Source organism: Cryptomeria japonica, unplaced genomic scaffold (assembly GCF_030272615.1).
Source record: "Cryptomeria japonica unplaced genomic scaffold, Sugi_1.0 HiC_scaffold_245, whole genome shotgun sequence".
Lineage (NCBI taxonomy): Eukaryota > Viridiplantae > Streptophyta > Pinopsida > Cupressales > Cupressaceae > Cryptomeria > Cryptomeria japonica.
The window spans coordinates 40,001-55,000 of record NW_026729067.1 but is presented as its reverse complement, the minus strand read 5'-3'; the positions used below and the strand labels follow the sequence as shown (position 1 = coordinate 55,000).

The 15,000-nt window shown below is 60.0% G+C and overlaps 1 non-coding gene across 1 annotated transcript; it reads left to right on the top strand.

Moving 5' to 3' along the window:
• The first annotated feature begins 11,288 nt into the window (after positions 1–11,288).
• On the top strand, positions 11,289–11,407 carry LOC131869365 (5S ribosomal RNA). The gene has a single exon (XR_009367749.1). It is a non-coding gene; the product is annotated as a 5S ribosomal RNA (ribosomal RNA).
• Positions 11,408–15,000: the final 3,593 nt, after the last annotated feature.

Sequence of the window (15,000 nt, the reverse complement as noted above, 5' to 3'; positions counted from 1 at the left end):
TTATCCCGCGACGCGTCCGACAAAGAGAACGTTCCAAGGCGGCAGAGGAGGTTACCAGCCGAAGGATGCAGTAGCAATAACAGGTATAGTTCCGCGGCGGCCGAGAAGACTCACCGCATAGGAATCGGGATGCGAGGCGAGGGATGCGGCGGGAAGGCCCCGACGGCTAAACGGAAGAGGCTGCAGGGCCGCCTCGGAATGGTCCAAGCATCGGATGCGATTGGGACGACTACCAGTGCCAACCCCTTATCCCGCGATGCGTCCGATACACAGATAGTTCCAAGGCGGCCGAGGAGCCTCACCGCATATCAATCGGGGTGCGAGGCGAGGGATGGGGCGGGAAGGCCCCAACGGCTAGACGGAAGAGGCTTCAGGGCCACCTCGGAATGGTCCAAGCATCGGACGCGCTTGGGGCGACTGCCAGTGCCAACCCCTTATCCCGCGATGCGTCCGATACACAGATGGTTCCAAGGCGGCCGAGGAGCCTCACCGCATAGCAATCGGGGGTGCGAGGCGAGGGATGGGGCGGGAAGGCCCCAACGGCTAGACGGAAGAGGCTTCAGGGCCGCCTAGGAATGGTCCAAGCATCGGACACGCTTGGGGCGACTACCAGTGACAGCCCCCTATCCCGCGATGCGTCCGATACGAAGATGGTTCCAAGGCGGCCGAGGAGCCTCACCGCATAGCAATCGGGGTGCGAGGTGGGGGATGCGGCGAGATGGCCCCAACGGCTAGACGGAAGAGGCCACAGGGCCGCGTCGGAATAGTCCAAGCATCGGACGCGCTTGGGGCGACTACCAGTGACAACCCCTTATCCCGCGATGCGTCCGATACGAAGATAGTTCCAAGGCGGCCGAGGAGCCTCACCGCATAGCAATCGGGGTGCGAGGTGGGGGATGCGGCGAGATGGCCCCAACGGCTAGACGGAAGAGGCTGCAGGGCCGCCTCGGAATAGTCCAAGCATCGGACGCGCTTGGGGCCACTACCAGTGACAACCCCTTATCCCGCGATGCGTCCGATACGAAGATAGTTCCAAGGCGGCCGAAGAGCCTCACCGCATAGCAATCGGGGTGCGAGGTGGGGGATGCGGCGAGATGGCCCCAACGGCTAGACGGAAGAGGCCACAGGGCCGCCTCGGAATAGTCCAAGCATCGGACGCGCTTGGGGCGACTACCAGTGACAACCCCTTATCCCGCGATGCGTCCGATACGAAGATAGTTCCCAGGCGGCCGAGGAGCCTCACCGCATAGCAATCGGGGTGCGAGGCGAGGGATGCGGCGAGATGGCCCCAAAGGCTAGACGGAAGAGGCTGCAGGGCTGCCTCGGAATAGTCCAAGCATCGGACGCGCTTGGGGCGACTACCACTGCCAACCCCTTATCCCGCGATGCGTCCGATACACAGATAGTTCCGAGGCGGCCGAGGAGGTGGGGGATGCAGCGAGATGGCCCCAACGGCTAGACGGAAGAGGCTGCAGGGCCGCCTCGGAATAGTCCAAGCATCGGACGCGCTTGGGGCGACTACCAGTGACAACCCCTTATCCCGCGATGCGTCCGATACACAGATAGTTCCGAGGCGGCCAAGGAGCCTCACCGCATAGCAATCGTGGTGCGAGGTGGGGGATGCGGCGAGATGGCCCCAACGGCTAGACGGAAGAGGCTGCAGGGCCGCCTCGGAATGGTCCAAGCATCGGATGCGCTTGGGGCGACTACCACTGCCAACCCCTTATCCCGCGATGCGTCCGATACACAGATAGTTCCAAGGCGGCCGAGGAGCCTCACAGCATAGCAATCAGGGTGCGAGGCGAGGGATGCGGCGAGAAAGCCCCAACGGCTAGAGGGAAGAGGCTTCAGGTCCGCCTCGGAATGGTCCAAGCATCGGACGCGCTTGGGGCGACTACCAGTGACAACCCCTTATCCCGCGACGCGTCCGATACACAGATAGTTCCAAGGCGGCCGAGGAGCCTCACCGCATAGCAATCGGGGTGCGAGGCAAGGGATGCGGCGAGAAGGACCCAACGGCTACACGGAAGAGGCTTCGGGGCCGCCTCGGAATGGTCCAAGCATCGGACGCGCTTGGGGCGACTACCAGTGACAACCCCTTATCCCGCGACGCGTCCGATACACAGATAGTTCCAAGGCGGCCGAGGAGCCTCACCGCATAGCAATCGGGGTGCGAGGCGAGGGATGCGGCGAGAAGGACCCAACGGCTAGACGGAAGAGGCTTCGGGGCCGCCTCGGAATGGTCCAAGCATCGGACGCGCTTGGGGCGACTACCAGTGACAACCCCTTATCCCGCGACGCGTCCGATACACAGATAGTTCCAAGGCGGCCGAGGAGCCTCACCGCATAGCAATCGGGGTGCGAGGCGAGGGATGCGGCGAGAAGGACCCAACGGCTAGACGGAAGAGGCTTCGGGTCCGCCTCGGAATGGTCCAAGCATCGGACGCGCTTGGGGCGACTACCAGTGACAACCCCTTATCCCGCGACGCGTCCGATACACAGATAGTTCCAAGGCGGCCGAGGAGCCTCACCGCATAGCAATCGGGGTGCGAGGCGAGGGATGCGGCGAGAAGGACCCAACGGCTAGACGGAAGAGGCTTCGGGTCCGCCTCGGAATGGTCCAAGCATCGGACGCGCTTGGGGCGACTACCAGTGACAACCCCTTATCCCGCGACGCGTCCGATACACAGATAGTTCCAAGGCGGCCGAGGAGCCTCACCGCATAGCAATCGGGGTGCGAGGCGAGGGATGCGGCGAGAAGGACCCAACGGCTAGACGGAAGAGGCTTCGGGTCCGCCTCGGAATGGTCCAAGCATCGGACGCGCTTGGGGCGACTACCAGTGACAACCCCTTATCCCGCGACGCGTCCGATACACAGATAGTTCCGAGGCGGCCGAGGAGCCTCACCGCATAGCAATCGGGGTGCGAGGCGAAGGATGCGGCGAGAAGGACCCAACGGCTAGACGGAAGAGGCTTCGGGTCCGCCTCGGAATGGTCCAAGCATCGGACGCGCTTGGGGCGACTACCAGTGACAACCCCTTATCCCGCGACGCGTCCGATACACAGATAGTTCCAAGGCGGCCGAGGAGCCTCACCGCATAGCAATCGGGGTGCGAGGCGAGGGATGCGGCGAGAAGGACCCAACGGCTAGACGGAAGAGGCTTCAGGGCCGCCTCGGAATGGTCCAAGCATCGAACGCGCTTGGGGCGACTACCAGTGACAACCCCTTATCCCGCGACGCGTCCGATACACAGATAGTTCCGAGGCGGCCGAGGAGCCTCACCGCATAGCAATCGGGGTGCGAGGCGAGGGATGCGGCGAGAAGGACCCAACGGCTAGACGGAAGAGGCTTCAGGGCCGCCTCGGAATGGTCCAAGCATCGGACGCGCTTGGGGCGACTACCAGTGACAACCCCTTATCCCGCGACGCGTCCGATACACAGATAGTTCCGAGGCGGCCGAGGAGCCTCACCGCATAGCAATCGGGGTGCGAGGCGAGGGATGCGGCGAGAAGGACCCAACGGCTAGACGGAAGAGGCTTCAGGGCCGCCTCGGAATGGTCCAAGCATCGGACGCGCTTGGGGCGACTACCAATGACAACCCCTTATCCCGCGACGCGTCCGATACACAGATAGTTCCGAGGCGGCCGAGGAGCCTCACCGCATAGCAATCGGGGTGCGAGGCGAGGGATGCGGCGAGAAGGACCCAACGGCTAGACGGAAGAGGCTTCAGGGCCGCCTCGGAATGGTCCAAGCATCGGACGCGCTTGGGGCGACTACCAGTGACAACCCCTTATCCCGCGACGCGTCCGATACACAGATAGTTCCGAGGCGGCCGAGGAGCCTCACCGCATAGCAATCGGGGTGCGAGGCGAGGGATGCGGCGAGAAGGACCCAACGGCTAGACGGAAGAGGCTTCAGGGCCGCCTCGGAATGGTCCAAGCATCGGACGCGCTTGGGGCGACTACCGTTGCCAACCCCTTATCCCGCGATGCGTCTGATACACAGATAGTTCCGAGGCGGCCGAGGAGCCTCACCGCATAGCAATCGGGTTGCGAGGCAGATTATTGGGAAGGGAACCCCCTGGGATGCGGCTCAAGCAGTGCCCAAAGGGACTGGAATGCGGAATCACATCGAGAGACCCAAATGCTATACGAGGGCTCAAATCGAATTATCGATTTGGCCACGACATGGACGCATCGGAACGACTACCTTTGCCGAACCACTCGCAATTGCATCCATACCGAAACCAATAGACATTTCCGTTAGAGCCCTCGCATAGCATTCGGGAATCTCGCATGCCCCTCTAAATCGACCAATGCTGGCGCTCAATGAAAATCCGAGCGCTACCACCGTTCGAGCGCCAGCATTGGTCGAGTTAGAGGGGCACGGGGGAGAATGCTCCAGTCAACACCTCCCCTATATAAGTTATTTGTCCGATTCTCGCACAACCGTAGTCTGCCTCGTCGAATCAAACAACGGTCCCAGATTCCGACTTCCGTTCCGTAGAGACCCAAAAGCTAGATGGAGGCTCGCAAGAAAGAGAGTCGGCGCATAGCAATCGGGTTTCTCGAACGTTTAGGGACCGAGCTCACTTGCGGATAGGGCAAAATCCGCCAAGCAACCCAAAAGCTAGACGGGGGCTCGAATCGAATCGCCTAGGCGGCCACAACAACGACGTGTTGGATCGACTACCAGTGCCAAACCATTCAGCAAGACTAGTCTGTGTCGAGGCCGGATAGAGATTCTCAGAGAGCGCCCGCATAGCATTTAGGAGACCTGCCGCGTCCCTCACACTCGACAAATGGTGGTGCACGTTTATAAATCCGAGCGATCCCAACCCTTTCAAGCACCAACATCGGTCGAGATAGAGGGGCACGGAGGGGGCTGCGTGAGACAACACAGTCCCCTATATAAGTTATTTGTCCGATTCTCACACATCCGAAGAATGGTCATCAAATCGGACAACAGCCCAAACTTCCGACTTCCGTCCCAGAAAGCCCAAGAGCTATCTAAAACGTTCATGGCCGGAACTCGATCGCGGCTATACCAGTCCGCCAAGCAACCCTAAAGCTAGACTGGAGCTCTAGTCGAATCACCTCTGTGGCCATTGCAAGGACGTGTTGGAGCGACTACCATTGCCGAACCATTCCGCAGGTCGAGTCCATACCAAGGCCGCATAGAGATTCACGATGAGCTCCTGCATAGCAATCAGGAGACTTGCCGTGTCCATCACAATCGATAAATCCTGGTGCAAGATTTTTGCATCCGAGCGCTCCAACCAGTCGAGCACCAGCATCAATCGACATAAACGGGCACGGGGGGAGGATGCTCGAGAACACTACCTCCCCTATATAAGTTATTTGTCCGATTCTCAAGCAGCCGAAGTCTGGTCATCGAATCGGGTCAAAGACCACAACTTCCGACTTTACCCACAATGCAAGTCATCGAATCGAACATCGGCCCCCGAGTCGGACTCCATGCGTATGTCAGGTCATCGGACCCAAATTCCGCCTTCCTGCGCATGGCGGGCCATCAATATCAACTCGGTCATCGGACCCAAACTCCGCCTTTTTGCGTATGGCACGCCTTCAAATCGGTCATCGGACCCAAATTCCGCCTTCCTGTGCATGGCGGGCCATCAACATCAACTCGGTCATCGGACCCAAATTCCGCCTTTCTGCGCATGGCACGCCATCAACTCGGTCATCGGACCCAAATTCCGCCTTCCTGCGCATGGCAGGTCATCGGACACAAATTCAGACCTCGCCAATATGCCTACGTATCGAATCGGTCATCGGACCCAACTTCCGACTTCATCCATACTGTAGGGTCTTTGAGGTTGGCGCGGTGCGCTCAACCCAGGGAGTCGACCCATCGAAGCATACACCTCCCCTATATAAGCTATTTGTCCGATTCCCACACCTGTGTAGTTTGCACCTCTGACCAGGACATCGACCCCAACTTCCGAACTCGACTGCAACGACGGCACCAGCGCCTTGGTGCGCACCTTGCGACGCACAGTCCCAACATTCGCCTTCCTGCACATGGCAGGTCATCGGACCCAAATTCCGACCTCGCGAGTATGCCTACATATCGAATCGGTCATCGGACCCAACTTCCGACTTCATCCATACCGTAGGGTCTTTGAGGTTGGCGCGGTGCGCTCAACCCGGGGAGTCGACCCAACGAAGCATACACCTCCCCTATATAAGCTATTTGTCCGATTCCCACACCTGTGTAGTTTGCACCTCCGATCAAGACATCGACCCCAACTTCCGAACTCGCCTCCAACGACCGAACCAGCGCCTTGGTGCGCACCTTGCAACGCACAGTGCCAACATTCGCCTTCCTGCACGTGGCAGGTCATCGGACCCAAATTCCGACCTCGCGAGTATGCCTACATATCGAATCGGTCATCGGACCCAACTTCCGACTTCATCCATACCGTAGGGTCTTTGAGGTTGGCGCGGTGCGCTCAACCCGGGGAGTCGACCCAACGAAGCATACACCTCCCCTATATAAGCTATTTGTCCGATTCCCACACCTGTGTAGCTTGCACCTCCGATCAGGACATCGACCCCAACTTCCGAACTCGACTAAAAAGACCGCACCAGCGCCTTGGTGTGCACCTTGCAACGCACAGTGTCAACATTCGCCTTCCTGCACATGGCAGGTCATCGGACCCAAATTCCGACCTCATGAGCATACCTACTAATCGAATCGGTCATCGGACCCAACTTCCGACTTCATCCATACCGTAGGGTCTTTGAGGTTGGCGCGGTGCGCTCAACCTGGGGAGTCGACCCATCGAAGCATACACCTCCCCTATATAAGCTATTTGTCCGATTCCGACACCTGTGTAGTTTGCACCTCCGCTCAGGACATCGACCCCAACTTCCGAACTCGCCTGCAACGACCGAACCAGCGCCTTGGTGCGCACCAAAAGTGCGCACTTTTGGAGGGCACTTTTCTGCGCTCCAAAGGTGCGCACTTTTGGAGGGCACTTTTTGGAGGGCACTTTTCTGCGCTCCAAAGGTGCGCACTTTTGGAGGGCACTTTTTGGAGGGCACTTTTCTGCGCTCCAAAGGTGCGCACTTTTGGAGGGCACTTTTTGGAGGGCACTTTTCTGCGCTCCAAAGGTGCGCACTTTTGGAGGGCACTTTTTGGAGGGCACTTTTCTGCGCTCCAAAGGTGCGCACTTTTGGAGGGCACTTTTTGGAGGGCACTTTTCTGCGCTCCAAAGGTGCGCACTTTTGGAGGGCACTTTTTGGAGGGCACTTTTCTGCGCTCCAAAGGTGCGCACTTTTGGAGGGCACTTTTTGGAGGGCACTTTTCTGCGCTCCAAAGGTGCGCACTTTTGGAGGGCACTTTTTGGAGGGCACTTTTCTGCGCTCCAAAGGTGCGCACTTTTGGAGGGCACTTTTTGGAGGGCACTTTTCTGCGCTCCAAAGGTGCGCACTTTTGGAGGGCACTTTTTGGAGGGCACTTTTCTGCGCTCCAAAGGTGCGCACTTTTGGAGGGCACTTTTGTGCACTCCAAAGGTGCGCACTTTTGGAGGGCACTTTTCCTGTGCTCCAAAGGTGCACACCTAGGTGAGCACCTTCGACCACACCTTGTAGCACACCAAACTCTGACTTTCGACTTCATCCGCAATGCAGGGTCTTTGAGGTTGGCGCAATGCGCACAACCAGGGGAGTCGACCCATCAAACCCAACACCTCCCCTATATAAGCTATTTGTCTGATTCTCATACATGCGTAGCCTGCAGGAGCAATTAGGACATCGACCCCAACTTTCGGCTTCTAAACGAAAACAAGGTCTTTGAGGTTGGTGTAATGCGAACAACTAGGGGAGTCAACCCATCAAACCCAACACCTCCCCTATATAAGCTATTTGTCTGATTCTCATACATGTGTAGTCTACAGGAGCAATTAGGACATCGACCCCAACTTTTGACTTCTTAACGAAAACAAGGTCTTTGAGGTTGACGTAATGCGCACAACCAGGGGAGTCGACCCATCAAACCCAACACCTCCCCTATATAAGCTATTTGTCCGATTCTCATACATGTGTAGCCTGCAGGAGCCATTAGGACATTGACCCCAACTTTTGACTTCTTAACGAAAACAAGGTCTTTGAGGTTGGCGTAATGCGCACAACCAAGGGAGTTGACCCATCAAACCCAACACCTCCCCTATATAAGCTATTTGTCTGATTCTCATACATGTGTAGCCTGCAACAACGATTAGGACATCCACCCCAACTTCTGAATTCGTCTGCGTTGACCGCACCAAAGGTGCACGCCTTGGTGCTCACCAAAATCCGACTTCCGACTTCTTCTGCTATGCGGGGTCTTTGAGGTTGGCGCAGTGCGCACAACCAGGGGAGTCAACCCACCGAATGCAACACCTCCCCTATATAAGCTATTTGTCTGATTCTCATACATGCGTAGACTGCAGCAATGATTAGGACATCCACCCCAACTTTTGACTTCTTAAACAAGACAGGGTCTTTGAAGTTGGTGCAGTGCACACAACCAGGGGAGTCGACCCATCAAACGCAACACCTCCCCTATATAAAGCTATTTGTCCGATTCTCATACGTGTAGTCTGCAGCAGCGATTAGGACATCGACCCCAACTTCCGAATTCGTTTGCATTGACCGCACCAAAGGTGCACGCCTTGGTGTGCACCCTGGAGTGCACTTTGGTGCTCACCTCGGTGCACACTTTGGTGTGCACCTCGGTGTGCACCAAAGGTGCGCACCTTGGAGCGCACCAAAGGTGTACACTTTGGAGCGCACCACATAGGGTCTTTGAGAGGTTGGCGCAGTGCGCACACCAAGGTGGGTGTTGAGGTGCGTGCCGAGGTGGGTGGGTGCTAGGGTGCGCTCCATGGTGGGTGCCAGGGTGGGTGCGTGCTAGGGTGGATTCCAAAGAGGGTCATAGGGTGGGTGCCAAGGTGGGTTGGTGATATAGTGGGTTCAAAGGTGGGTACTAGGGTGGGTTCCAAGGTGGGTCACAAGTTGGGTGCCAGGATGCGTGGGTGTTAGGTTGGGTGCCAAGGTGGGCTCCTGCGTGGGTGGGTGCTAGGGTGGGTTTCAAGGTGGACGCGAGGGCGGGTGCCAAGGTGGGTAACAAGTTGGGTGTTAGGATGGGTGAGTGCTAGAGTGGGTGCCAAGGTGGGTGGGTGCTAAGGTGGATGCCAAGGTGGTTCACAGGGTGGGTGGGTTCTAGGGTGAGTTCCAAGGTGGGTCACAGGTTCAGTGCTAGGGTGGGTGTCAAGGCGGGTGTCGAGGTGCCTGGGTGCTAGGGTGTGGATGCCAATGTGGGTCATAGGGTGGGTACTAGGGTGGGCTGCAATGTGGGTGCCAAGGTGGGTAACATGCTCGGTGGGTTCTAAATTGGGTGCCAGGGTGGGTGTGCACCCACCTTGCCCGAGGTGGGTGCCAAGGTGCCAGTGTGGGTGGGTGCTAAGGTGGATGCCAAGGTGGGTGAGAAGGTGGGTGATAGGTTGAGTGGTAGGATGGGTGGGTGCCAAGATGGGTCACAGGGTGGGTGCAAGGGTGGGTAGGTGCTAGGGTTGGTGTCAGGGTGGGTGGGTGCTAGGTTGGGTTCCAAGGTGGGTGCGAGGGTGAGTGTCAAGGTGGGTCACAGGTTAGGTGCTAGGATGGGTGAGTGCTAGGGTGCAAAGGTGCCAGGGTGGGTGCTAGGATGGGTCGATGCTAGGGTGAGTGGCAAGGTGGGTCCACAAGTGTCAAGGTGGGTGCCGAGGTGGGTGCCAAGTCGGCGACTGCTATGGTGGATGCCAAGGTGGGTCACGGGGTGGGTGCCAAGTTGCTAGGTTGGGTTCCAAGGTGGGTGCCAACGTGGGTGCTAGGGTGCGTGGGTTAAAGGGTGTGTCACAACGTGGGTGCCAGGATGGGTGCGCACCCACACTGGCCAAGACGGGTGCGGGTGCAAGGTTGGGTTCCAAGCCCGGTCACAGGCTGGGTGCTAGGATGGGTGGGTGCCAAGGTGGGCACCAGGGTGGGTGCACCCACCCTGGCCAAGGTGGGTCACGGGGTGGGTCCTAGGGTGGGTAACGGGGTGGGTACTAAGGTGCGTGCCAAGGTGGGTCATAGGGTGGGTGCCAAGGTGGGCACCAGGGTGGGTGTGCACCAACCCTAGCCAGGGTAGGTCACGGGGTGGTTGTCGGGGTGGGCGTCAAGGAGCCAAGGTGGGTGGCAAGTAGCCAAGTTGCGTGCCAAGGTGGGTGTCGGGGTGGGTGCCAAGGATCCAAGGTGGGTGCCAAGGAACCAAGGTGGGTGTCTGGGTGGGTGCCGAGGTGGGAGCCAGGGTGGGTCCCAAGGTGAGTGCAAAGGTGGGTGCCAGGGTCAAGGTGAGTGCCAATGTGGGTTCCAAGGTGCCAGGGTCAGGGTGAGTGCCAATGTGGGTTCAAAGGTGCTAAGTTGGGTGCGAGGTTGGGTGCGAGGGTGGGTGGGTGCCAAGGTGTGCTAGGTGGAAGCCCGGGTGGGTCGGCATCCCATGGGTGTCGAGTTGGGTGCCTGATGGGTGCTTCTTGTCAAGTTTTAGTCGTCGGGACTCATTTCGAGCCTTAGAGGTCGTTTCTTGTCCGGTTGCCCTGTCTTCGACCTGGGAACCCAATTTTGGTCCTCGGGTCCCATTTTTTTTTGTCTCGCATCCCACTTTTGGCCTGTGGCCTTTTCGGGGTCGATTCTCGTTTTGGGCATCAGAGCATGTTTCTTCTCCTAAAACCCAATATTTGTTTATTAAGTCTCGGAACACATTTTTGTTCTCGTGGACCCATCATGGGTCTTGGAACGCATTTGTGGTCCTTGGGTCCCATTTTGCATCCCGAAACTTGTGTTTTGGTGCTTGATCCCTATTTTGGGTGCCCACCTTGCACCAAGTGCGCACCCGGGGCAAACCGAGCGCCTTGGTGCACCGGGGCAAGATCGAGCGTGCACCCGAGGCGCCCCGAACATGCACCAAGGTGCACTCGGCCCACATGTGAGCGCAGGTCGTTGCGCCCGAGGTGGTGTGTGGGCACCGCGTTGCAGACGGGACACTGCACGCACACGACGCCCCCTCCAGGTGCACGCACGTAGGCCGGGCCGGGTGCACACCCGACGCCCTAGCAAGGTGCGCGCACCCGGGCAGGGCTCACACTTGGCGAACGGGGCGCACTTCGCGAGGGAGGGTGTGCACCTCGACGGGGGTGGGTGGCCGGGGTGGATTCGCACGTGGGTCGCGGTTTGCTAAGTACACACTGCGACAAGCTCATAACGGGTGCGATCATACCAGCATTAGTGCACCGGATCCCATCAGAACTCCGCAGTTAAGCGCGCTTGGGCCGGAGTAGTACTGGGATGGGTGACCTCCCGGGAAGTCCCGGTGTTGCACCCTTTTTTAGTTTTTCGCCGGGCGTCGCAATGCTATTTGAATAAACCTTTTGCCCGTTTGCGTTCTCGTCGGGGCCGGGCCGGGCCGGGGTGCGCTGCCCGCACTACCGCGCGCGCGGGGGCGACACCGAGCGCGCACCCGAGGCACCCCGAGCACACAGGCCACGGTGCAACCCGGGCGTTGTGCGCGCACCCCGGTGCGCCCGAGGTGCTGCGCGCGCACCCAGGTGAAATCGGTGTGCACCTCGGCCAGTGCGCGCTCGGTCGAGTCGCGCACGTTGGCCAAGGTGCACGGTGATGTTTCTTACTCTAAGGTTCCGCACCAGACGCCCGGGACAGGTGAGCGAAGCTGGGCGGGGCCGGGTGCGCGGCCGGGGCAGGTGCACGCAGCTGGAGAGAGCTTTGGAGCACACTTCGGAGCGCACCAATGATGCGCTCCATTCAAAAGTTTCCTGAAAAGGCAAAAAAAGTTGAGATTATAGAATTTCCCACTTGAGAGATTGTAAAAAAAAAAAATTTAAAATGAAGGAAACGCGGGTGCCAAGGTGTGCGCAGCCCAGCCAAGGTGTGCGCACCAAGGCGCCCACCCTGGCGAAGGTGCACGCAAGGTGCGCACCCGAGGCAAACCGGACAATTAACCCAACTTTCGACTTCGCGCGCACCTTGGAGCGCACTTCGGAGCGCTCCTTGGTGCGCACCAATCTTGGGCACCTCGGAGTGCACCATGGCGCCCACCAAGGTGCGCACCCGGGGCAAACCGAGCTCCGACTTCGTGCGCACCTTGGAGCGCACGAAAGGTGCGCACCATGGCGCCCACCAAGGTGCGCAGCCCAGCCAAGGCGTGCGCATCAAGGTGCGCACCCTGGCGAAGGTGCGCACCCGGGGCAAACCGAGCTCCGACTTCGTGCGCACCTTGGAGCGCACAAAAGGTGCGCAACCCAGCCAAGGTGTGCGCACCCCGGTCAAACCGAGCTCCGAATCGTGCGCACCAGAGGTGCACGCCATCGTGCGCACCTTGGAGCACACTTCGGAGCCCTCCTTGGTGCGCGCCGATGTTGCGCACCTCGGAGCGCACCCGGGGAAAACAATGCAATTAACCCGACTTTCGACTTCGTGGGCACCTCGGAGCGCTCTCGGGTTCGCACCTCGGAGCACACCGGGGTGCGCACCTTTGATGCGCTGCCTTCACCAATTTCCAGAAAAGGCAAGAAAACATTGAGAAGGTGTGCGCACCGAGGTGCCCACCCTGGCGAAGGTGCACGCGAGGTGCGCACCCGGGGCAAACCGGGCTCCGACTTCGTGCACGCCGCACCTTGGAGCACACTTCGGAGCGCTCCTTGGTGCGCACCAGGGCGCGCAACCCAGCCGAGGTGCCCACCCCGGCGAAGGTGCACGCGAGGTGCGCACCCGGGGCAAACCGGGCTCCGACTTCGTGCACGCCATGGTGCCCACCGCGGCGAAGGTGCACGCGAGGTGCGCACCCGGGGAAAACCGGGCTCCGACTTCGTGCACGCCGCACCTTGGAGCACACTTCGGAGCGCTCCTTGGTGCGCACCATGGTGCCCACCAGGGCGCGCAACCCCGCCGAAGGTGCACGCGAGGTGCGCACCCGGGGCAAACCGGGCTCCGACTTCGTGCACGCCGCACCTTGGAGCACACTTCGGAGCGCTCCTTGGTGCGCACCATGGTGCCCACCAGGGCGCGCAACCCCGCCGAAGGTGCACGCGAGGTGCGCACCCGGGGCAAACCGGGCTCCGACTTCGTGCACGCCATGGTGCGCACCGCGGCGAAGGTGCGCACCCGGGGCAAACCGGGCTCCGACTTCGTGCACGCCGCACCTTGGAGCACACTTCGGAGCGCTCCTTGGTGCGCACCAGGGCGCGCAACCCAGCCGAGGTGCCCACCCCGGCGAAGGTGCACGCGAGGTGCGTACCCGGGGCAAACCGGGCTCCGACTTCGTGCACGCCGCACCTTGGAGCACACTTCGGAGCGCTCCTTGGTGCGCACCATGGTGCCCACCAGGCCGCGCAACCCAGCCAAGGTGTGCGCACCAAGGTGCACGCGAGGTGCGCACCCGGGGCAAACCGGGGTCCGACTTCGTGCACGCCGCACCTTGGAGCACACATCGGGGCGCTCCCGGGTTCGCACCGGCGTTGCGCACCGTGGTGGGCACCTCGGAGCACACCAAGGTGGGCAGCGAGGTGCGCACCTTTGATGCGATGCCTTCACTAATTTCCATAAAAGGCAAAAAAAAAACGAGATTTTAAAATTTCCGTTTTGAAAGATAGTGAGAAAAAGGGAATGCTGGTGCCATCTTGAGCCCGCCCTGGTGCGCAGCCCAGCCAAGGTGTGCGCACCAAGGTGCCCACCCTGGCGAAGGTGCGCGCCCGGGCAATTAATCCAACTTCCAACTTCGCGCGCGCCAGGGTGGGAGCGCACCCAACAACCGGGCCTGGGAAGAGCCAATGCGAGAAACCCCACCAAACGCTCTGACAAAAAAAGAGGGGGCGCTCCAGTAACCCCGCTTCGGAGCGCACCCTGGGCAAACCCAGCCAAGGTGCCCACCCCGGCCAAGGTGCAGGCGAGGTGCGCACCCGGGGCAAACCGGGCTCCGACAACGTGCACGCCGCACCTTGGAGCACACTTCGTAGCGCTCCCGGGTGCGCACCTCAGAGCACACCAAGGTGGGCAGCGAGGTGCGCACCTTTGATGCGCTGCCTTCACTAATTTCCAGAAAAGGCAAAAAAAAAAGGAGATTTTAAAATTTCCGTTTTGAAAGATAGTGAAAAAAACGGAACGCGCGTGCCATCTTGAGCCCGCCCTGGTGCGCAGCCCAGGTAAGGTGCCCACCCTGGCAAAGGTGCGCACCCGGGCAATTAACCCTACTTCCGACTTCGTGCGCGCCAGGGTGGCAACCGGGCCTCGGAAGAGCCAATGCGAGAAACCCCACCAAACGCTCCGACAAAAAAAGAGGCGGCGCTCCAATAACCCCGCTTCGGAGCGCAGCCGGGGCAAACCCAGCCAAGGTGCCCACCCCGACGAAGGTGCACGCGAGGTGCGCACCCGGGGCAAACCGGGCTCCGACAACGTGCACGCAGCACCTTGGAGCACACTTCGAAGCACTCCCGGGTGCCCACCGGCGTTGCGCACCGTGGTGGGCAGCGAGGTGCGCACCTTTGATGCGCTGCCTTCACTAATTTCCAGAAAAAGGCAAAAAAAAATGAGATTTTAAAATTTCCGTTTTGAAAGATAGTGAAAAAAAAGGAACGCGGGTGCCATCTTGAGCCCGCCCTGGTGCGCAGCCCAGGCAAGGCATGCGCACCAAGGTGCCCACCCGAGGTGCACACCCGGGGCAAACCGGGCTCCGACTTCGTGCAGGCCGCACCTTGGAGCACACTTCGGAGCGCTCCTTGGTGCGCACCATGGTGCCCACCAGGGCGCGCAACCCAGCCAAGGTCTGCACACCAAGGTGCCCACCCCGGCGAAGGTGCACGCGAGGTGCGCACCCGGGGCAAACCGGGCTCCGACTTCGTGCACGCCATGGTGCCCACCGCGGCGAAGGTGCACGCGAGGTGCGCACCCGGGGCAAACCGGGCT